The sequence below is a fragment of the Gekko japonicus genome, unplaced genomic scaffold, assembly GCF_001447785.1.
Source record: "Gekko japonicus isolate JY-2015 unplaced genomic scaffold, Gekko_japonicus_V1.1 scaffold536, whole genome shotgun sequence".
NCBI lineage: Eukaryota > Metazoa > Chordata > Lepidosauria > Squamata > Gekkonidae > Gekko > Gekko japonicus.
In genome coordinates this window covers 296,270-319,833 of record NW_015176467.1, presented here as the reverse complement: position 1 = coordinate 319,833, position 23,564 = coordinate 296,270, and positions in this window count along the sequence as shown.

Here is a 23,564-nt window from a genome sequence, read left to right as displayed (position 1 = left end):
TTTGCCCAGCGCTGGGACGCGGGCGTTGGGGAGGCCGGGATTTCTAACATTTGGGGGTTTTGTGGTTTATATAGACAGGCGGCTTCTGGCGAGAGGCCTCATTATGCTGATGAGCGGCGGCGGCGGCGGCGCAGCACGTGGTGCCTCGGAGCGGGCCCCTCCCGGCCGCCTTCAAAACGGCCCGGCGGTAACGAGGGACGCGCCCGTCCCGGCTCCGGACAGAAACCCACTCCTCCTCCCCACCGGCAGAACGGGGGGAGGGCGTGAGTGAGTGAGGCGTTCGGGCTGGGGAGGGGTCTTCCCTGGCTCCCCCCCAGCTCGATTTTGCATTGAGGAACGTTTCTGTAAGGACCCCGGGGTGGACAAACAGCCAACCTCTCGGATCTTTTGCTAGACCGGAGCACTTTCACACATGCTAAATAATAGAGGAGTTTCCAGCCACTTTGAATGCACTTCGCAGCTGGGAGTTTACTGTGCGAAATGGCAACAGCCCCTTGCAAATGGTCGGCTGTAGTGGATTGAAATGGCATTATTCACACGCTCCAAGCACTCCACTTTCAGTGCATTGTCCAGCTAGGTTTTTACCGTTCTCTTCCGCGTTCTGATTTTCATCTCTTGTGCCTCCGTCCCTGTTGCTTCAGGGTGCTCCAATGTTCCCTCTAAACTGTGTAGCCCTGTGAGCAAAAATTCTACTTTGTGAGCTGCTGGCATTAAAGTTCTGAGCGGGTGATTTGGCTACTGCATAAATTAGTCTGCTCTGGGGCCATCCTTCCTGAGCTAAGACAAAAATGTGTGAGCCAGGGGCTGAAAAACTGTGAGCTAGCTCACACTAACTCAGCTTAGAGGGAACACTGCAGTCCCCACCCACCCACGTGTGTTTTGCTCTGTCTAACGGTCCCAGAGGGAGTAAACACAGGTGGAAAAGGGGAGGGGGGGACCCAAAGCAATAGGGACACGCACAAATGAGAACGTGGGTGAGGCATCGCGGCCAAGTTTTCAACTTCCGGCCCTGAAACCGAAATGCGCGGAGATTGTGGGGAGAGGGACGTCTGCGTACCCGCAAGGCAGAGGGTTTGCAAAGAAAGCAAGCGAGTCGCCACCAACCCCGGAGTGCCACCGCGTAAACGCCTCCGCCACCCCCCTTTCTGGGTTCTACTCAACCTCTGCCTGCTGCGACTTCCACTTTCTTTTTGCAAGCCGGCGGGGGGTGTGTGTGTTTGTCTTCCAGTGTTCCCTCTAAGCTGAGTTAGTGTGAGCTAGCTCGCAGGTTTTTTAGCCTCCGGCTCACACAGTTTTGTCTTCGCTCGGGAAGGGATGGCGCCAGAACAATTTATGCAGTAGCCAAATCGCTCGCTCACAACTTATTGCTAGTAGATCACAAAGTAGAATTTTTGCTCATAAGACTCCACCGCTTAGAGGGCGCATCGGCCGGTCTTCCCATTTTTCTGACGCCCTGGACACCCACTCCGGGCGTCCTTCCCGTTCGTCCGCCCTCCCCGTTCGTCTCTGGCACGAAGACGTTTCCCTGCGGGGGTGGCGTCTTCGGGGGGCCGGGAAGGAGCGTAGCCGGTCTGGGATGGGATGCTGACGCGGGTCTGAGGGGGGCCCAACCAGACGTGCGTCGGGAGTTCCGTGTCGGCGGCGTCCAACGCTGACTCTGCGCGCCGGAGAATTAAGTGTTGGGGGGGGGGGATCGCTCGGGGAGAGGAATTCCCTCGGCGCGACTCCGGTTCGGCCGCGATCCTGTCGACGGGGGCCCGGTGGAATCAAGTGGGATTTATTCATGAGTAACCACAGGGTCGCACTGCCAAATTTACCCAGTCCCAAACAGTGTTCCCTCTAAGCTGAGTTAGTGTGAGCTAGCTCACAGTTTTTTAGCCTCCGGCTCACACATTTTTGTCCTAGCTCAGGAAGGAGGGCTACAGAACAAACTAAATTATGCAGGAGCCAAATTGCTCGCTCACAACTAATGCAAGTTGCTCACAAAGTAGAATTTTTGTTCACAAGACTCCACAGCTTAGAGGGAACATTGGACTCCCAAACTTGGGGGCATGCAACCAGTTATTCCCCTCTGCCACCTCCCCCCCCCCCAGCATCCGATACAAAAGAAACGATTGAAAGGGGGGCGTTTACTAGGCTTTTGTACTCCTCTTCTTGCCTCATTCCCCCCCCATAGGAAATTCGCAATCTGAGGGACCCCCCACACACACACACTGATGAACCTCCTCAATGGACCTGTAACCTGTTCTGTTGTGGAGTGAGCTCACAACCGGGCTACTTGGCAAGGCCGTTTTAAATGTCTTCTACCCCCTCCCAATTTGTGTTTCCTTGTAAATCTCAGCTATGGACTCCAAGATCTTACCCAGGTTTGGGGGAAAGAAAATGGAAAATGTCTACAAGGTTCAAAAACAGCACACCCTGCTAAACCGAATGACTTGCACTTGGGATGCTCAATCCCAAATATTTATCCGGGAGAAATAAAGCCCTGCTGATTTCGTCAGGATTTTGTTTCTGTCTTCTTAATATTACTGTTTGATTGAATGGTTGATCTGCAATTTGTGAAACCAGATTTTAATTTGGGAGATTTGCAAACAGGATATTGCCCTTGCTTGCAAAAATTAACAATATCGCTGGTGGGGTTAAAAGGGAAAAAAAATCGGGGACAGGCCTGCTTTTAGCAAAGCATACTGAAATGCACAAATATTAAAACCAAACAGAAGATTTCAGAAGTCTAAAGAGGCTCCTGGAAACTCCCATTTGTAGGACCACTTAAAATAGCCTGCAGGCAGCTCTAATGTGGAAATAAATTTTTTTCCACCAAATGCCTCCACCGAGTTCTTGACTTTTGGCAAAGCCCGTCTTCACCCTCTTGGCAAAAACGTCTCTTTTTGCCGACCGCTTACACGTTCACCAGCCACTTATTGAATCCTGACACAACCCAAAACATTCGTCCTTCAGTAGTTAACTGTCGTTCTCGATCCTGACCGCTTTTGCTGAGAAGTAAATCTCATTTATTTCAGTGGGATTGGCTTCTCCGTTTTAAGTGCGTGTAGGACTGCAGGCGATAATATTTGTGGAGATGGAGTGACAGGGCATATGCATTTTGCAGATGTATTGTACGCTACTGGTTTGTATAATCCAAGCCATAAATATGACTGAGAAGTTACACGGGGCAAGGAGTGTTTCCTTTGGCTTATTTCGGCTTGCACATCAAAAAATGAAGTGAACGGGAGATGTCAGCTGTGGAGATTTAAAGGGAAGGCGCCCAGAAGGAAACTAGGAGGCGTGATCGAAGCAAAAATGAAGGACTTCTAAATCCTGTGGATTTCAGTGGGGGGACGAGTGCTTAATTCTTCTCATTCTCACCACACCTCAAAAAGGATATTATAGCATTGGAAAAAGTGCAGAAAAGGGCAACTCGAATGATAAAAGGGTTGGAACAATTTCCCTATCAAGAAAGGTTAAAACGCGTGGGGCTCTTTAGCTGACGGCTGAGGGGTGACAGGATCGAGGTTTATAAGATTATGCGTGGGATAGAGCAGGTTGAGAAAGAAGTCCTTTTCTCCCTTTCTCACAATACAATATAAGAACTCATGGGCACTCAATGAAATTGCTGAGCAGTCGGGTTAGAACAGATAAAAGGAAGTACTTCTTCACCCAAAGAGTGATTAACACATGGGATTCACTGCCACAGGAGGTGGTCGCGGCTACAAGCATGGACAGCTTCAAGAAGGAGTTAGGTAAACATATGGAGCAGAGGTCCCTCAGTAGGTAGGAACTCTCAGTCTGGGGCAAGAGATGCTCTATATTCTTGGTGCTTAGGGGGGTCAACAGTGGGAGGGCTTCTAATGTCCTGGCCCCACTGGTGGACCTCCTGATGGCACTGGTATTTCTGGCCACCGTGTGACACAGAGTGTTGGACTGGATGGGCCATTGGCTTGATCCAACATTGGCTTCTCTTATGTTCTTATGTTCATTCCAGGCAATGGGGTTTAGCAGGGCGTCACTTGTTAAGACGGTGCCATAGGTAGGTCAACGCCCAGTTGCTAAAACAGAAGGCTCAGAAGCCAAGATGAAACCCTTTTGAATTTGAGCAGCAGCTTTTAACATAATTGGGGGGGACACATATGATTTTATTTTTTTTTATAATGTTTTAGGGGTGATTTTCCATCTCTACCCTGACCTGCCTGGTCGCATCAGATCTCAGAAGCTAAGCAGGGTCAGCCCCTCTTTAGTTTTTGGGTGGGAGACCTCCAAGGAATGCCAGGGCCGTTACGCAAAGGCAGGCAACAGCAAACCACCACTGTCCCATCTCTCGCCTTGAGAACCCGACAGGGTCGCCAGAAGTTGGCCATGACCGGACGGTGCTTTTCACCACCATTCCATCTCTCATTAAAATATGTATGTCAGCAGCATCTCTAGACCCAATTTTATTTACGTTATTTGTATTAAAGGGGCCACTGGGGCTCAGGCTGTGGTCGCACACATTCAGTCTTCTTTCCAACTGGATTTTTACTGTGTGAACTGGCAAAATGCACTTGGGAAGTGCACTGAAAGTGGACTACTTAGCGTGCGTGACCGCAGCCTCAGACTTCATTATTTGGATACGTCCCAAAGGCAGATTATTTATTTAATTTATTTCATCCCATTTGCTAGGCTGCCCTTCCCTGAAACAAGGCTCAGGGTGACTTACATCACAGGTAAATACAATATATAAGGGGGGGGGGAACGCCTCCAGTTTGGCGTAGTGGTTAAGTGCACAGACTCCAATCTGGGAGAACCGGGTTTGATTCCCCACTCCTCCACTTGCATCTGGCTGGATGACCTTCGGCAAGCCGTAGTTCTGGCACAGCTGTTCTTGAAAAACAGCAGTTTCTGTCAGAGCTCTCTCAGCCCCACCTACCTCACAGGATGTCTGTTGTGGGGAGGGGAAGGAGATTGTAAGCCGCTCTGAGACTCCTTTGGGTAGTGAAGGGTGGGGTATAAATCCAATCTCCTCTTCTTCTAAACAACATTAATATATATTAAAACTATTCATCTAGAAACAATACTATGTCCGAGATGACAGATGATTTCAGTATCCACCTTGCCCCCTGGGTGGAGGGGAAATACGGAGGAAAAAAGTGCCAGACCATCACAGTCCTCAACCAAATGCCTGGCGGAACGTCTCTGCCTTGCAAGCCCTATGGAAAGGTAGAGAGTTCCACCAGTCGGGGGCCAGGGTCAAAAAGGCCCTGACCCTAGTCGAGGACAGCTGGATCTCTCTCTGGCTAGGGACCACCAGAAGGTTCTTATTACTAAAGTGTAACACTCTTCCTAAATCCTAAAATAAATCAACCCTGAAGCTGAAGCTCAAATACTTTGGCCACCAAATGAGAAGGGAGCACTCCCTGGAGAAGACCCCAATGCTGGGAAAGACTGAAGGTCAAAGAAGACGGGGATGGCAAAGGATGAGATGGTTGGACAGTGTCATAGATGCAACGAACATGAAATTGAGCCAACTCCGGAGCACGGCGGAAGACAGGAGGGCCTGGCGTGATGTGGTCCATGGGGTTGCGAAGAGTCGGACTCGACTGTGCGACTGAACAACAACAACGACACTCTTCCAGGGGCATATTGGGAGAGGCGCTCCCGAAGATATTGCACAGAGCGAGTCAGTGCAGTCTACAGAACAGGATGTTCAATAATTAAGGCATGAAGGTTTTAGAAGTCTGGAACCACCAGAAAGAACTGAAACTGAATTTTCAGATTGAGGTTTTTAAAAATTCATATCTGGGATGTTTCTGTAGTGGCGAGTGATTTAGATGCATAGAAGCTGGTTGCGGTGAAACCTTTAAGGAGAAAGGCCTGCAGCCAATTCCACACATCATTTTAACCATCAAAGAGATGCATCAATTTGTGTGGGGACATCTTCTCACTCTTTGCTAATACGAATGGAGCGTCAGAAATTCCTGGAGATTTGGGAGGGGACGAATTTCAGTAGGGTACGATGCCGTAGAGCCCACCCACCAAAGTAGCCATTTTCTCCTGATCTCGGTCATCTGGCGCTCAGTGGTAAGTCCAGGAGGTCTCCAGGCCACGCCTGGAGGTTAGCAACCCTAACCAGCAGGAGACAAGGTGGCATACTTCAATTGCTATCGTATCATTTTGAACCTTTTGTGCCGAATCATCCCTCGCTGCTGTAATGGAATGCTACAATTCATTCATTCATGCAAACAAAAGGTTTTTAATACATTCTGGAGCAATTAATGTCAGGCTAAGGTCTGGCAGAGGAGGGAACTCACCGTGGTCTAGCCCAATCTTGTCAGACCTCGGAAGCTAAGCAGGGCGGGTACTTGGAAGGGAGACCACCCAGGAAGACTCTGCAGAGGAAGGCCATGGCAAACCACCTCTGCCTCTCATTTGCCTAGAAAGCCCCTTGCCGGCGTCGCCATAAGCAGTGTTTCCGCTAAGCTGAGTTAGTGTGAGCTAGCTCACCGGCTTTAAGCCTCCGGCTCACACATTTTTGCCTTCGTTCAGGAAGGGATGGCTCCAGAGCAAACTAATTTTTGTTGTTCAGTCGCACAGTCGAGTCCGACTCTTCGCGACCCAATGGACCAGATCACGCCAGGCCCTCCTGTCTTCCGCCGTCCTGTGAAGTTTGCTCAATTTCATGTTTGTTGCATCCATGACACTGTCTAACCATCTCATCCTTTGCCGTCCCCGTCTTCTTTGACCTTCAATCTTTCCCAGCTAATTTTTTCCAGCTAATTTTTCCCAACTAATTTATGTAGTAGCCAAATGGCTCACTCACAACTTTAAGGCCAGCAGCTCACAGAGTAGAATTTTTGCTCACGAGACTCCACAGCTTAGAGGGAGCATCGGCCATCGGCCATCTGAGACTTGACAACACTTCACACACACAAGATCTGGCAGAGACTGTAAAGTCTAAGAAAACACTCCAACACAGTCAATCACCCGTCACTTTCAGGTTGGCCTGTCTGGGGTGTACCAGATATTTCCCACCCTGGACCTGACAACCCTCGATTCTAGGCTTGGAGCTTGTCTTTTCCCTTTCCCTTCCCCCCCTCAGCAATTATTTGCATTTGGTTGGAAGACTGCTGGTAATTCTTAAAAGATTTATGCGAGGGTAACGCTTGGAGAGTTTTAAAGGTTCTGCCTCAAACTGAAGACTCCAAGGAAACCCGCCTGCCAGATCTGAGCCTTGCCCACGGAAGCTACTGAACGGAGGGAATCAATCTCAACCTCTACGGGAGGCGAATAATTTCCGTAGCCGGGTGATAGATGGCAGGAACAAAGTCGAAAGCGTGGAAATATGGAGAAATGTTTATACGGGGACAGGGTGGCAGCTTCTGCCCTGCTCTTCTAAGACTTTCCCCGTCACCGTTCAGAGTGCCGGTTGTGAACAATGCAAAAATGCACGCCCTGTGTGAGATGGAGAGGCCTCCCGCAGGTCCCAGCCAATGCTCCCTCTAAGCTGTGGAGTCTTGTGCACAAAAATTCTACTTTGTGAGCTGCTGGCATTAAAGTTGTGAGCGAGCAATTTGGCTGCTGCACCAATTAGTTTGCTCTGGAGTCATCCCTTCCTGAGCTGAGACAAAAATGTGTGAGCTGGAGGCTAAAAAACTGTTTGCTCTGGAGTTTGCTCTGGAGCCATCCCTTCCTGAGCTGAGACAAAAATGTGTGAGCTGGAGGCTAAAAAACTGTGAGCTAACTCGCACTAACTCAGCTTAGAGGGAACACTGGTCCCAGCACTTAGGGGTTCCTTCTGACCGTCTGAGAATAGCGTTTGCAATATTGCATTTGTGTGCCAAGCCTACATACAGTATACATTTCCGAAAAAAGAAAGGAAGGGAGGGAGGAGGAGGAGGAGATTGGATTTATACCCCGCCCTTCACTACCCGAAGGAGTCTCAGAGCGTCTTACAATCTCCTTTCCCTTCCCCTCCCCACAACAGACACCCTGTGAGGCAGAGCTCTTTTGGGGACTGCTCCTGAGAGACCAGCTCTGAGAGAACTTGTGACTGACCCAAGGTCACACCGGCAGCTGCATGTGGAGGAGTGGAGAATCAAACCTCATTCTCCCAGATTAGAGTCTGTGCTCTTAACCACTACACCAAACTGGACCCCCCCCCCAATACCATTCTACCTTCCCTCCCATCAGACATGATGGTTACTTTGAATCTCCTTTCTTTTTTAATTTCAAATAGTCCAGTGTCTCAGTGGTCTTCGACATTATCAGTCATACTAATACCACCCTCTGATCCCACCCTTGTGTCAAAGCCACTTCCGCCAAATATTTTGTCACGGCCAGAGTTATGTCCAGATCACGCAGGGCTCTTTTTGTAGAAAAAGCCCAGCAGGGACTCATTAGCATAATAGGTCACACCCAACAGCAGAAACTCATTAGCATATTAAGCCACACCCCTGACAGCACAGCTCATTAACATATTAGGCCACACCCCATGTTACCAGACGTGTGGTCATCCAGCCACACCCACCTTTCCCTTCTTATTCTGTTTCCCTTGTTTTTGTCAAAACCCAGGGCCTTTTTTTGGAGCAGGAACTCCTTTGCATGTTAGGCCACACACCCCGCATGTAGCCAATCCTAATGACTGTCTGCTGTTGGGTGTGGCCTGTTATGCTAATGAGTTCCTGCTGGGCGTGGCCAACTCGGGAGCCAGCCGGAACTCCGTTCCTGTGCGTTCCTGCCCAAAAATAGCCCTGCCGATCAGTATCAGCCAGCAAAAAAGCCAGGGAAACAGAAGACACACCAGAAGCAATCACTGGCTGAACCTACAGATTTCTCAAAGGGGTAGGGTCGCCAGTCTCCAGGTGGTGGGTGGAGATCTCCCAGAATCACAACTAGTCTCCAGTCAAAGGAGATCTGTTCCCCCGGAGAAAATGGCTACTTTGGGAGGTGGACAGAGGTGTCGAACTCATTTGTCACGAGGGCCGGATCTGACATAAGCGTTGCTTTCTCGGGCCAGGCCATGTGTGCCATAACATGTAATGCCAGGCACCGGAGACATAAACTCTATAAAGGACTGCAGCTGGTAAGCTCTGAGTTGGTGTGTCCTCGCTGCAAGCCCTCATAGGCTGGGAGGGGGGTGCAAAGGAAAACCCATATGGGCGGACTGGGGAGCCAGCAGTGCAGCACTGGGCAGACGCTCCCACACTGTTTGACAAGGTTGTTCTGCCATCCAGAAGCCACAGTCGGAGTGGCTCCGCCCATTCCACCTCGAGCGGTCTCCTGTTCCCTCCCTTGCACTAGTTGCTCGCAGGCGGCATGAGAGCCCTGGCGCAGGCCAGTTCCGGCCCCTGGGCCTTACGTTTGGCACCCCTGCTCTATGGCATTATACTTCACGGTGGTCCCTCCCCGGCAGGCTCCACCCCCAAGATCTCCAGGAATTTCACAGCCCAAGTTGGCAACAACCCCACAAGGGGCCACCAGCACGCAATCAAGGAACATATCAGCCAACATTTCCATTGCAGCAGATCCGCAAAGACATAATCTATCGGAGTAAACTACTCCCCAGAATCTACCCAGCAAAACAGTGGAGGAAAAAGTAATTTATTGAAAAGGACTACAGCCGATGCATAAATTAGTTTGCTCTGGAGCCCTCCTTCTTGAGCGAAGACTGAAATGTGTGAGCCAGAGGCCAAAAAAACTGTGAGCTGGCTCACACCAACTCACCTTAGAGCAGTGCTGGCGAACCTTTTAGAGACCGAGTGCCCAAACTGCGACCCAAAACCCACTTATTTATCGCAAAGTGCCAACAAGGCAATTTAACCTGAAAACTGAGGTTTTATTTTAGAAAAAACAACACACACATTAACTTAAGATGATCCAAACAAAGTAAGGAAAGCAATCCCAAATGCTTTCATTTACTTAAAATTATTTGGCAGAGAATTCGACACTTTAATGATGGTCTGGGCCTGGCTGGGGCGATGGCACGCGTGCCCACAGAGAGGGCTCTGAGTGCCACCTCTGGCACCCATGCCATAGGTTCACCACCACTGCCTTAGAGGGAACACTGCCTACAGCACTTAGGAATGGTCAATTGATAAAAATAAATTTTGTGTGTGTGCGCACGCGTAAGTTCCATCAAGTTGCAGCTGACTCATGGTGACCCCCGTAGGGACTTCAAGGCAAGAGGCATTTGGAGGTTTGTCCTTGCCTGCCTCTGCGTAGAGACCCTGGACTTCCTCAGTGGTCTCCCATCCAAATACTAACCGGGACCAACCCTGCTTATTTTCTGGGATCTGAAAAGATAAACTAGCTTGGGCCATCCAGGTCAGGACTAGATGGAGGCACAAAACATGGCATTGCGGCATGCCATTGAATACCACGACAGCCACAACTTTCTTACCCTACTTGTGGGCTTTTTAGGTCAGCCATTGTGGAAATCAGGATGCAGGAATAGATGGACCTTTGGTTTGATCCAGCCGGGCTCTTCTTATGTTCTCTGAAATGCTGCATAATGCTCTACTTAAAGTGCTGATAGTTCAGCTTCCACACTGCACCCCCAGGACTTATTTATTTGTTTGCTTAAGTAGGAGACACTTTTTGGGAAAAGAAAAGAAAGAACCACCAAGGATCCATCTGAAATGTCCTCCGGCAGCCATAACTGGATCCTACCTTCTCCTCCTATAGCCGTTACGGAACTCTCTCTCGAGCAAAGACCAGTCTTGCAAGATCAAAACGTGTCCAGCTGGCATTAAAAAATGCCAAATTGTCGTGGCTTAACCTAATTACCACCACATCAAAACAGCCGAGGAAATTGGTCTTGGCTTTCTCCGCGGACGGTTATTTATTTATGAATTTAATCTATTTGCATGATTTATCTCTACGGCTCCCCTCATCCTGTAGCCCTAGGATGGGCCACAAACGAAAAGGCACTTAAAGCTCACATAAGCAGAATAAAAACAAAAAATCAAATCCGAGCAAGCTAAAATAAATAAGACGGCGGGCTTCGGCCCTCGCTTTCGGAAGCCAGTCCAAACATACACAACTTGACGAGTCTTCCTCAAGTCTTCTAAAATGACAAATACATCGAGTCTCAGAGTCAGTTTCCAGGGGTGGGACCCAGAAACGGACTGGGACATTAGGACAGCCCTGGAGTGTGGAGAACCAAATGTGGTCGCTGCAGTGCTCGTAGACTTGCCAACCTCCATGTGGGGGCTGGAGTTCTGTGGGAGTTGCCACAGATCTCCACGCAAGAAGGGAAGGAGAAGAGATTGGATTTATACCCCGCCCTTCACTCAGAGCCTCAGAGCAGCTATCAAACTCCTTTCCCTTCCCCTCCCCACAACAGACACCCTGTGAGGTAGGTGGGGGTGAGAGAGCTCTTTCAAGAACTGTTCTTTCAAGGACAGCTTTTGTCAGAACTATGGCTTGCCCAAGGTCATCCAGCAGCTGCATGTGGAGGAGTGGGGAATGAAACCTGGTTCTCCCAGATTAGAGTCCGCGCACTTTACCACTGCACCAAACTGGCTCTCACAACAGAGATAAGCTGTTTTAGAGAAAATGGCAGCTTTGGAGGCCAGAATGCTATGGCATGGGTCTCTAACTTGGTGCCCACCAACACCTTTCCTGGCAGCCGCCAAGTGTTTTAAGTAAGGGCGTGGAGTTGGGCCAGGTGGGTCTTTTGCCCAGCAAGGCTTCTGATTGGCCGGTGGAGATTTGACTGGCTGTGCAGATTTGGCAGAAGCTGCCCCCACAGCACAAGGCTCTTCACTGTATGACTGAAGGTAAGCAGCCATCTTGTGGTGGCCATTTTGTGACTGGGCCTACCACACCGTGTCAAAGTTCCAAAGGGACCTGCGGGCACGGAAAGGTTGGCGGCCCCTGCTCTGTGGTATACCATACGATCTAGGAGAAATGGAAGTCCCTCCCCGGGGACAACCCCCAAAGTTCTGCTGTGGGGTCCAGTTCAGGCCTGTAGCTACAGAGGGGCCTCTCGGGGCCTAGCCCCCCGACTTCCCATCCAGCCCAGGCCCCCCAGCTTCCAATTTGTATTTTATTTATGGTGCTCACTTGGGGGGGGGTGCCCCCCAACTTATTTAAAGAAGAACAAGATATTGGATTTATACCCCGCCCTTTACTACCCAAAGGTGTCTCAGAGCAGCTTACAGACTCCTTTCCCTGCCCCTCCCCTCCCCACAACAGACACCCTGGGAGCAAGGCTCCCTCTAAGCTGTGGTGTCCTGTGAGCAACAATTCTACTTTGTGAGCTACTGGCATTAAAGTTGTGAGTGAGCGATTTGGCTGCTGCCTGAATTTAGTTTGCTCTGGAGCCCATCCCTTCCTGAGCTAAAACAAAAATCTGTGAGCCGGAGGCTAAAAAACTGTGACCTAGCTCACACTCACTCAGCTTAGAGGGAACACTGCCTGGGAGGTGCTGAGAGAGCTCTTGACAGAAACGGCTCTTTTTTCAAGGACAGCTCTTCTCACAACTACGGCTTGCCCGAGGTCATCCAGCCAGGTGCGACTGGAGGAGTGGGGAATCAAACCCGAGAATCGGTCACCAAGCGCATAGCCATAACCGGAAGTCCGGTGGGTGTGTTGCCTTCTGACACTCTTCCGGTGACATCAGGGGGTGTGGCATATGTAAATGAGTTATGCTAATGAGCTCTGCTAATGAGCTCCTGCACCTCTTTTTCTACGAAATGACCCCTGAAAAGCAACAAAATGGCAACTCTGTAAGAGCCTGCAATGCAGCAGCGGTGGGTCTGTGCAGACCATGAGTTGAAGATCACTGGTCTAGTGCGTTTTTATCTCCCCCTTTGTCCAGGGAGCTCAAGGCAGCAGACATGATTCTCTCCCCCATTTTGTCCTTACAACCCTGGGAGGGAAGCTCGGCTGAAACAGTGATTGGCCCAAGGTCACCCGGGAAGCTTCCATGTGAGAACTGGCGATCTGAACCCAGGCCTCCGAGATCACAGACTAACACTCTGACCATGATACCCATCAAAAGCACAGCCTTGGAGACTGAAACGACACAACAAACGAGAATGGAGACCAGTGTTCCCTCTAAGCTGAGTTGGTGTGAGCTAGCTCACAGTTTTTAGCCTCCGGCTCACACATTTTCATCTTAGTTCAGGAAGGGATGGGCTCCAGAGCAAACTAACTTATGCAGTAGCCAAATTGGTTGCTTACAACTTTAATGCCAGTAGCTCACAAAGTAGAATTTTTGCTCACAACACTCGACAGCTTAGAGGGAACATTGATGGAGACGCAACGCTCCCTCTAAGCTGTGGAGTCCCGTGAGCAAAAATTCTAGTTTGTGAGCTCCTGGCGTTAAAAGTTGTGAGCGGGCGATTTGGCTGCTGCATAAACTACTTTGCTCTGGAGCCCTCCTTCCTAAGACAAAAATGTGTGAGCCGGAGGCTAAAAAACTGTGAGCTAGCTCACACTGACTCAGCTTAGAGGGAACACTGATGGAGAGAGAGAGAGAGAGAGAGGGCAGTATATTGCAGAATGTATTGACACAGCTTCTCAAATGGATTGCATTCTTTGAATCTTCGACTCACTTCAAATAATTTACTAGGCGCCTCACAGCTCACGCTTTTAAGATGCAACTTTAAAATGATTATTTTTTGTCTTAGATTTCTACTGTCGCACAGAGTGGCCGCCAGATGCACTGAAATTCCTTCGATCAAAGTGGTTTCGGTTTCCTCGGGCTGTGCATCAGGCTATGACATCCTACCCCAAGCACATTCCATAGAAGTAAAGTCCCACGGAAATGAAGGGGACTCGCTTTCAAATTATGTGTATGTTGCCGTGGAATGTCAGTCACCAGCAATAAAAATAAAATATGGTGTCTTATTGTGATCTTAGGCACACGTTTGCTTAAATGCACTGAGTGTCTGCCTCTGCATTCGCAAAGCTTGACCTCGTAAACAGATACCCAGTTCAGTTCGAATTACGATGCCACACAGTGATGTTGGCACAAGAGAAGACGCCCACTAGCTTGCATGCCAAATGCACACTGTTTTATAACATAGAATCATAGAGTTGGAAGGGACCTCAAGGGTCATCTAGTCCAACCCCCTGCACAATGCAGGGAATTCACAAATACCCCACCCACCCCCAGTGACCCCCTGCTCTATGCCCAGAGGAGGGCAAACAAACAAACATACAAACACAGCCCTCCAGGATCCTTGGCCAAACTGGCCTGGAGAACGGGATCCCCCGCTTTTACAACTGATCCCCAGCTGACAGAGATCAGCTCCCCTGTAGAAAATGGATGTTTTGAAGGGTGGACTCTATGGCCTTGCACCATATTGAGGCCCCTCCCCAAACCCTGCCCTCTCCTGGATCCACCCCCAAAGTCTCCAGGTATTTTCCAACCCAGACCTGGCAACCCTATCCTGGCCCCAAAGGGGCAATTGGCATTTCCCTGGGTGTGTAAAAAAGGGCCACAAGAACTAAGCACTGAGGCAACCCTTCCTGCCCTCCCTTCTCTTGACCTGCCTAAGTCCACAGAATCAGCATGGCTGTAAAATGGCCATCTAGCCTCTGCTTGAAAACCTCCAAAGGAGGAGAGCCCCCAACCCAGACCTGGCAACCCTATCCTGGCCCCAAAGGGGCAATTGGCATTTCCCTGGGTGTGTAAAAAAGGGCCACAAGAACTAAGCACTGAGGCAACCCTTCCTGCCCTCCCTTCTCTTGACCTGCCTAAGTCCACAGAATCAGCATGGCTGTAAAATGGCCATTTAGCCTCGGCTTGAAACCCTCCAAAGGAGGAGAGCCCGCCACCTCCAAAGGAAGCCTCTTCCACTGAGGAACCACTGTTCTTCCTAATGTTTACCTGTAAAACTCTTCTGGTTTAATTTCAACCCGCTGGTTCTGGTCCAACCTTCTGGGGCAACAGAAAACAACTCTGCACCATCCTCTATAGGACAGCCCTTCAAGGACTTGAAGATGGTTATCCTATCACCTCTCATTCGTCTCCTCTCCAGGCTAAACATACCCAGCTCCTTCAACCTTTCCTCATAGGACTTGCCCTCCTCTGGAAACGTTCCTGCTTGTCTATATCCTTCTTAAACTGTGGTGCCCAAAACTGAACACAGTACTCTAGGTGAGGTCTAACCAGAGCAGAGTAAAGCGGTACCATCACTTCATGTGATGGTATCTGGCTGTTGCCTTCTTCATGCTCTTTGTGGAAAACCAGGAGTGTGATGTATTCAATAGCTGCCAATGGAATACATAACTGTATGTGAACCACCTCATTGAAGTGCTATGTTAAGCTTCGTCCTGGGCTAGGATCCTAATCCCTCCAATCCTATTGGTAGCCCAGGAAGAACCAACCAATCACGTGCCATCAAGCTCCCTGAGCGGGAACGTCTGTGATTGGACTTTATGTAAAAAATCTTATTGGTTGGTATTGTATACTAGGCGTGGCTACATTAGCCGGGAGAGTTTAAAAGTGGAACAGCTTCAATGCAAAAGCTGTTCTGGCTATCCGAGTTGATCTGTGTTGGAGTTGAGTTACGAGTTGTTGAATAAAGCTGATCTTTGCTGAATCACTCTCTGACTCGTTTTGTTAAGTAGCAGACTTAACAAGGAGCCTGCTGTGATAGATGTGTAGTTCACTATATTAGTAGGTGAGCTGGATGTAGAAGAACAGTCCAGTAACTCTTAGGATGGCACTGCCAATCACTGAGTTCCCAAACCGCCTGTAGTAGCAGAACTCCAAAAACCCAATCGGAGCAGGGCGCTGAGAAGTGTGACAGTTAGGAACCTCATTTAGGAATGACAGCTTGAAATGACCATCCCAGATACATTTCCTGTGACTCTAGGGATAAAAATGTTGGACAAAGTCTTTCAGTGTTTGTCGTCGCCATGAAGGGCCGTGTCTCTCCAGAACTGTTAAATATGGTTCCCGACATTACTGTTTTTGTAATGAACTCATGGGGTAGAAAAATACCCCCAACATGTAGGATTGTGGGTGGCGGGGCAATGCCTCAGGAGAAAAATTAAAAAGAAAAATAAGGTCTCATCTACTTACAGGAAGTTCTTCTCACAGAGTTCCTTGCAATTCCTAGCGCTCTCCTTGTCACTTCCAGGTGGCTCTAGGAATCGCCAGGAACTCTGTGGTTGGAACTTTCTGTGAGTAGATGAGGCCTTACTTTTCTTTTTAATTTTTCTCCCTGATCCGATGAGCATCGGTGGGCCAGGGCCACAATTACCTGGAAGACTCCCACCATAAATGGGCAAATGGGAACCTTACCAATGGGGTATACTGGTACCCGCAGTGTTATGTATTGGGACTGAATCATCCCTGATTGAATCACCCTAGAGACTGGCTGAGCTTGAGGTACAAGAACAATAGCCAACCAGGACTCTGGAATAAACCAATCAAGTAGTAATGTTATGTAAATAGCCTATCCTGGGGAGCGGGGTGTGGGTGGGGTGGGGTGTTTTGCATGCATATAAGCAGGGCTCAGGCCCTGCTAGCGTTGTCTTAGAGTTAAGCTGAAATCACTAATAAACTATGAGCTGATCACTATACGTGTCTCGAACCCGGTATATTTCACACAGGCTTAAAAAACAACACCCCAGTCGCAAAAATGCATATATTGTTTATCTTCTACACAGGTTTTTTTTGGGTGGTGGGGGTGGTGTTTTTTTTAACCGAAAGTAAATGGTGAGCTGATCACTATACGTGTCTCGAACCCGGTATATTTCACACAGGCTTAAAAAACAACACCCCAGTTACAAAAATGCATATATTGTTTCTCTTCTACCCCGTTTTTTTTTGGTGTGTGTGTGTGTTTTTACAGAAAGTAAATGATAAGTGATCAGTGGTTCTATTTTGGGGACATTATTTAGTACTGTGCCGATGACGACGTCCAAAGAAGAAAACTATCTAGAGCCCGCTTTTATCTGAATGTTGCCCCAAAAAAGTACACATGCTGTATCTGATTCATCCCGCTATCGTTTTCAGGGTTTAATGTTACAATGATCTCAGCAATTTGTTCAAAACAAATCCTTTGCTGTCGATCGTCTTTAAAAGCCTTTCCTTTTGCCTCGGCCTGACAAATTTACCTCCCATCCCAGACACAGGTTTGGCAGAACTTATAACCCAGGCCCAATTCCTGTCTCGTGAGCAAAAATTCTACTCTGTGAGCTACTGGAATTAAAGTTGTGAGCTTTAATTTGGCTACTGCATAAATTAGTTTGCTCTACAACCATCCTTCCTGAGCGAAGACAAAAATGTGTGAGCCGGAGGCTCAAAAACTATGAGCTAGCTCATAATAACTCAGCTTAGAGGGAACACTGGTTAGGACGTATCCTTGCAAGGAGAATTGTTCCTGAAATGTCACACCTCTGTCCATTCCTGGTTTTGCATTTATGGATCAGATGGAAAACACAAGAAGCTGTCATGCAAACAGACTCTGAGAGTTGATCCCCTGTACATATTCAATGCTCTAATGACAATTGTGCTCCATCCAGGGGTCATTTTGTAGAAAAAGAGGTGCAGGAGCTTATTAGCATAACTCATTTGCATATGCCACCACACCCCCTGACACCACCGGAAGTGTGTCAGAAGGCAACACCCACCGCTCAGGCTCCACTGGACTGTTTTGGATTGCTAGCTGTTGGGGGGGGGGCCGTGAAGATCTATCCTCGCAGAGGAGGGAGAGCTTGTACCTGAATAAAACTTGGTCTTAAAGGTGCCACTGGACTGTTTAGGACCTGGGGGCCGGCTCCACAATTTACCTGGCTGCTTGTTGCTCTGACTGAGGGCTGCTGGGAGCAGGGGGCGGGGCTTGTTGCATGTGCCCGCCCCCTGGGCTCTTTACTGCCGGAGCTCCGCTCCTGTGCGCTCCTGCAGGAAATGACCCCTGGCTCCATCAAGTTGCAATCAACTCATGGTGACCCCGTGGGGTTTCCATGATAAGAAATTAGCAGAGGTGGCTTGCCGTTGCCTTCCTCTGCATAGCAACCCCAAGTCTTCCTTGGTGGTCTCCCATCCAACTACTAACCAGGGCTGACCCTGCTTAGCTTATTCATGCCGCTCTCTGATGCTGTGCCTACGGGAAAGGATGCTGATGGGGTGGAACGAAGGGTGACCGTGGTTTCAGCATTTTTCTCACGTTTCTTCATGGAGTACCTGAACGAGTTCTCTAGCACTACAGACTGGGACCATTGCCTGGTCATGTCTGCATGGCACAACACACACTGGCTTGGACCCTTGCCCTCCCAGAAAGCAAACTTTGAAGCCTTCCTCCAATGTAAGCAGCTTTTCCTCCAGCCCAGGAACTGGCTCTAGCCCAAGATAGCATCATAAGAACATAAGAAGAGCCCTCCTGGATCAGACCAGGGGTCCATCTAGTCCAGCATCCTGCCTCACACAAATTCCACATTTTAATCACTCTCTGTGTAAAGTAGTCTTTCCTTTTGTCCATCCTGAACCTACTGCCCATCAGCTTCATTGGATGCCCTTGAGTTCTAGTATTTGGGGAGAGGGAGGAAAAGTCCGCTTTGTCAGCTCTCTCCAACCCGTGCATATTTTTACAAACCTCCATCATGTCTCTCCTTACATGTCTTTCTTCTAAAATGAATAGTCCCAGCCTCTTCAGCTCCAGCCCCCTAACCATCTTGGTTGTCCTCCTGCCCTCTGTGTGTGAACATTACAGCCATGCTCAAGGCCACTGGCATGGGACGGAGCCACACGTTGCATTTGAAGAACATCACTGTGGCCGTTGTGCATTGCTTTTAAAAAGGAAGTACTTATTCACCCAAAGAGTAATTCTATCTATCTATCTATCTATCTATCTATCTATCTATCTATCTATCTATCTATCTATCTATCTATCTATCTACTTCATATTCATCCATCCATCCATCCATCATCTATCCCTCCATCCATGATCTATCTATCTATCTATGCATCCATCCATCCATCTATCCATCCACCATCTATCTTCTTCTTCTTCTTCTTCTTCTTCTTCTTCTTCTTCATCATCATCATCATCATCATCATCATCATCATCTATCTACTTCATAATCATCTATCATCTATCTATCTATCTATCTATCTATCTATCTCTATCTATCTATCTATCTATTGTCTGTCTGTCTGTCTGTCTGTCTGTCTGTCTGTCTGTCTGTCTGTCTGTCTGTCTGTCTGTCTGTCTGTCTGTCTGTCTGTCTGTCTGTCTGTCTGTCTGTCTGTCTGTCTGTCTGTCTGTCTGTCTGTCTGTCTGTCTGTCTGTCTGTCTGTCTGTCTGTCTGTCTGTCTGTCTGTCTGTCTGTCTGTCTGTCTGTCTGTCTGTCTGTCCGCTTTTCTGGCTGTCTGTCTGTCTGTCTGTCTAGTACTGCTCATATGGCTGTCACCTTAAGCAGAAATTAGAACACACAAAAACCATTTCAAAAGACCTGACTCAGTATTATTTCTCGTATATTTGATTATTGCGCCTATGAATTTTGCCACTGAGAGGGTGACACAATCATTTGTATCTGATAGTGGCCATGACACCTGAGCTCGCACATTGAGCAATTCCATATCCTTAAGTAAAGGGGTGACTGAATTAGCCCTCAACTCATTGAATATAGGGCACTCCATAATCATATGTTCAGTGGGTTCGATTTTCTCATATGAACATCTGCATGTTCTATTAGAGTATGATACTCTATTGTATTTGTCCTCCAAAACCGCTGAGGGAGGAACGTTCAGTCTTGCCAAAGCAAAAGCTCTTCTTTGTAGTTTTGGGACAAAGAGTCATGAACACGTGGAATTCACTGCCACAGGAAGTGGCGGCGGCTACAAATCACAGACAGCTTCAAGAGGGGACTGGATAAACATCTGGAGCAGAGGTCCATCAGTGGCTATTAGCCACGAGGTATAGATGGAACGCTCTGTCTGGGGCAGTGATGCTCTGTATCCTTGGTGCTTGGGGGGCAACAGTGGGAGGGCAACAGTGGGAGGGCTTCTACATAGTGACCTTGGTATTCCTTGCTGCTTTCTCATCCAGGTATTAAACAGGTCTGACCCTGCCTAGCTTCCAAGATATGATGAGATCGGGCTAGGCAGGGCTATCCAGATCAGGACCAAAAACACCTTCATAAAGTTACAATTCCCAAGGATGCATGCCGAGCCTCCACGAAAGTACAACCAAATTCAAACTGTTTTAAATGCGATGCCAAACTACTTGGACGTTGAAATCCCAAGTAGGCGAAGAAGGATTCAAAAGACATTTCCCTGAACTGTGTGAATGGGCGGTAGAACCCACGGCGGAGACGGACAGCGAATACGTGCGAAATAGCCCAACTTCACTCACAGGCTGACGGGGATGCAAATTGGCTGTGACTTCCAGGAAAGTAAGCATGAGGTTTGTGGTGGGAACCTTGTAGAAAATATCAGCAGCGTGTTCCGTAGCAATGAAACAGGCAAATTCAATTACAGGAACTATTAGGGGGAAAGGTTTGGAAATGAAACGGTGTCTCGTAATGCCATTATAATAGCCTGTGGTGCAGCCACACTTGGAAGAAAGTGTGCTGTTCCTTGTTGCTCGGCCTCAGAAGGAATAACAGAGCTGGAAGAGCTACAGGAGAATGACAACTAAAAAAAATCCTTCTTTCTTTATTCTCTGCTCTTATGACTACAGTCTTGATCCATAGCGATTCAGCAGCAAAGCAACAGCAAAAGGAACTATAACGGTAGTAACAATAAACACACCCTTAACAGCTAAACATCGAGTTATCCAGATCTAACTATCTATTAGATTTGATTACGTAATGACTAAAATAATCATGGGGTTGGAGTAGCTTTCCTATAAGGAAATGCTCAAAATTTTGTAGGATTTAATTGGGGGGGAGGGTGAGACAACCGGAGGGAACACGTTAAAATCACCAAGGTGTAGAGAGAGGGAATTTATTCTTTCATGTATTTAAAACATTTATTAGCTGCCTTTCTAACCTTACGGGAACTCACAGCGGCTTTACCGTATAAATGGGAATAAAACACAATCAAATACAGAAAAGCACTAATTAAAAAAATCAGTCCTTTCGAACTGCCAACAGGCAGAAGAAGTACAATTAATCTAACACCATCCTGAATAGAATTGTCTTCTGCTGCCTCCTAAAGGCCAAGAGTGAGGGGGCCACGTGCATCTCCCTGGGGATGTCGTTCTCATAATTGTGGGGCTGCCCCTGAAAAGGCCCTGTCTCGTGTACCCATTTGACAAGTTTCTCTGGTCAAGGGGGCATCAAGGGGGCCTCTCCCTCTGATCTTCATTCCCACACAGGAACATATGGGAGAAGATGATCCTTTAGACACCCCACTCCCAAGCCGTGTAGGGCTTTAATGGTCAAAACCAACACATTGAATTGGGCTCAGGAGCGGATCAGAAGCCAATGTAATTGCTGTAATATTGAGGTCACATGATCCAGATAACCAGCAATCTAGCTACAGCATTCTTCACTAGCTGTATCTTCTGAACAGTCTTCAAGGGTGCTCTCAAGTTGAGCCCCACCCACAACGTGCCCTGCGTGATGATGTCACTTCCGGGTGACGCCATCGCTGCGTGTGCAAAGCGCAGGCGCCAAAGATCTCCCGCAGAAGAAGAAGGACCCCTTGCCGGCAGCCAGGTACGACCTTGTCAACCCTCGATAGGACGTCAACCACCGTGACACCGTTCCCCTTCATACCCCAGCATTGGGAGGCGGCCCAGCGGGACGCCACGGTCACTGTATCAAAGGTCGCCGAGAGAGCCAGGAGAAGTAGCAGGGTCCCACTCCGCCTGTCTAGTTCTCGGCAGAGGCCGTCAACCTAGGCGGCCGCAGCTGTTCCAAATCCTGACCTAAAGCCAGATCGACGTGGGCTCGGAAAACCAGTCTCTTCCCAGAGCTGCTGGAGCTGAGGAGCAACCCCCTGTGCTCTGGCACCTTGCCCCAGAAGGGGAGATTGCAGAGTGGCTGGAAGTTTTCCGACACAGTAGGGCTCAGGGAGGGTTTCTTCAAAACAGGTCTGCTCACTGCCTCCTCGAACACGGGTGGCACAATCCCCCCTCTCGAGGAAGCCTTTACCACTCCCCTGACCCATTCAACTGACCCACTGATTTAATGGAATGCCTAGAACCTGGGAGGTCACCCTAGGAACCTTGGTTTCCTTGGAGTCATTCCTTACTTTCTTTCCTTGTAGGAAAGGGTAGGTTAGATTAGGGTTGCTAATGTTCTACTTATCAGTGTTATTAAAGCTATGAATGGTGTTGATGTAATTAATGTTATCATCACTATTATCATTAATATTATTAATTCTATTCTTATTAATGTTGTTAAAGTGGTTAATCTTGTTAATATTGAATTATGGAATTAGTGGACTGGTGTATCATAAGACATCGATGTTGGATTTGTAACTGGCTATTTGTGTCATATTTTATATTTTGTATTTTGAACGTTGAGTATTGAAATGTTGAGAATGTTTTCTTAGTTTGCATGCTGAAAGGTTTTTTGAAATAAAAATCTCTATTTTCCTTAAAAAAAAAAGGTCTCTATTTTCCTATAAAGCTTGATTGAAAACAAGTCCAGGGTACACAGAAGGAAACAGTTGCCCTGTGTACTTTTTAGTTATGTGCTTCATATGCCGATTTTCTCCCCAGTGCAGACCTGAAGTGGTTTACATTCTTTTCCTCTTCTCTGTTATTTAATCTTCACAACAACACTGTGAGGTAGGTCAGGCTGAGACCATTTCCACAGTAGTGACATTCCCCACAGTGATATTTTTAAAACTGCACGCTATGTGATTTTTTCCTCAGTCGATTTTCCTCACCAGGCACAAAACCGAAGTTTTCTCCTCCTTACCCTACGTTTTCGGAATCCTCAGTTTTAGCGAGTCCTGAAAATGCAGGGTAAGAAGGAGAAAACTTCGGGCTTGCACCTGGTGAGGAAAAATCTACTGCAGAAAATGTTACATAGTGCAGACTTTTAAAAACGTCAATGTGACGACCTCTTATTTGGGGAGGTCTAGTTTTACTTTAAAATGTTCTTTCAGTTTTACTCTGTAGGGTAATCTGGCTGCCACCAGGAAAATTTAGGCTTTCCAAACCTTTTTCTATAATATTTCTCACAGGGTAGGTATACAGAGGGTCTGGGCTTTCATGAAGGTCTATGTGGTCTGAGGAAGGATTCTTTACTGAGCTGGTATACTTGAAGAATTTAGGATTTATTTAACAAAAGTATAAACATGAGGGTAAACAATGTAAACAGTACTGGGAATGATTTGAACAATGGCTTAGTGTCTCTCACAAGCTTCTCTCTACTGACAGGGATTTTTCATAGGCAACTCTGTAACACTTTTCACTGTACTTTTTTCCTAGACTCTCAGCTTTCAATTGTAACTCTTATAACATAGAACTAAATGTCACTCTTTTCACACACAGGGATGAGTCTCCTTCAACTCAGAGACAGAACTTAACTCCTCTTCTGCTTCTCTCACAGAAATCAGAACAAAACTGCTTAACTAACTTCCACTGTCTGCATAAACTGTCATATCCCTCCAACAGTCACTCTTCAACTGCCACTCTTGACTGACATATCTGTTCATCCATACA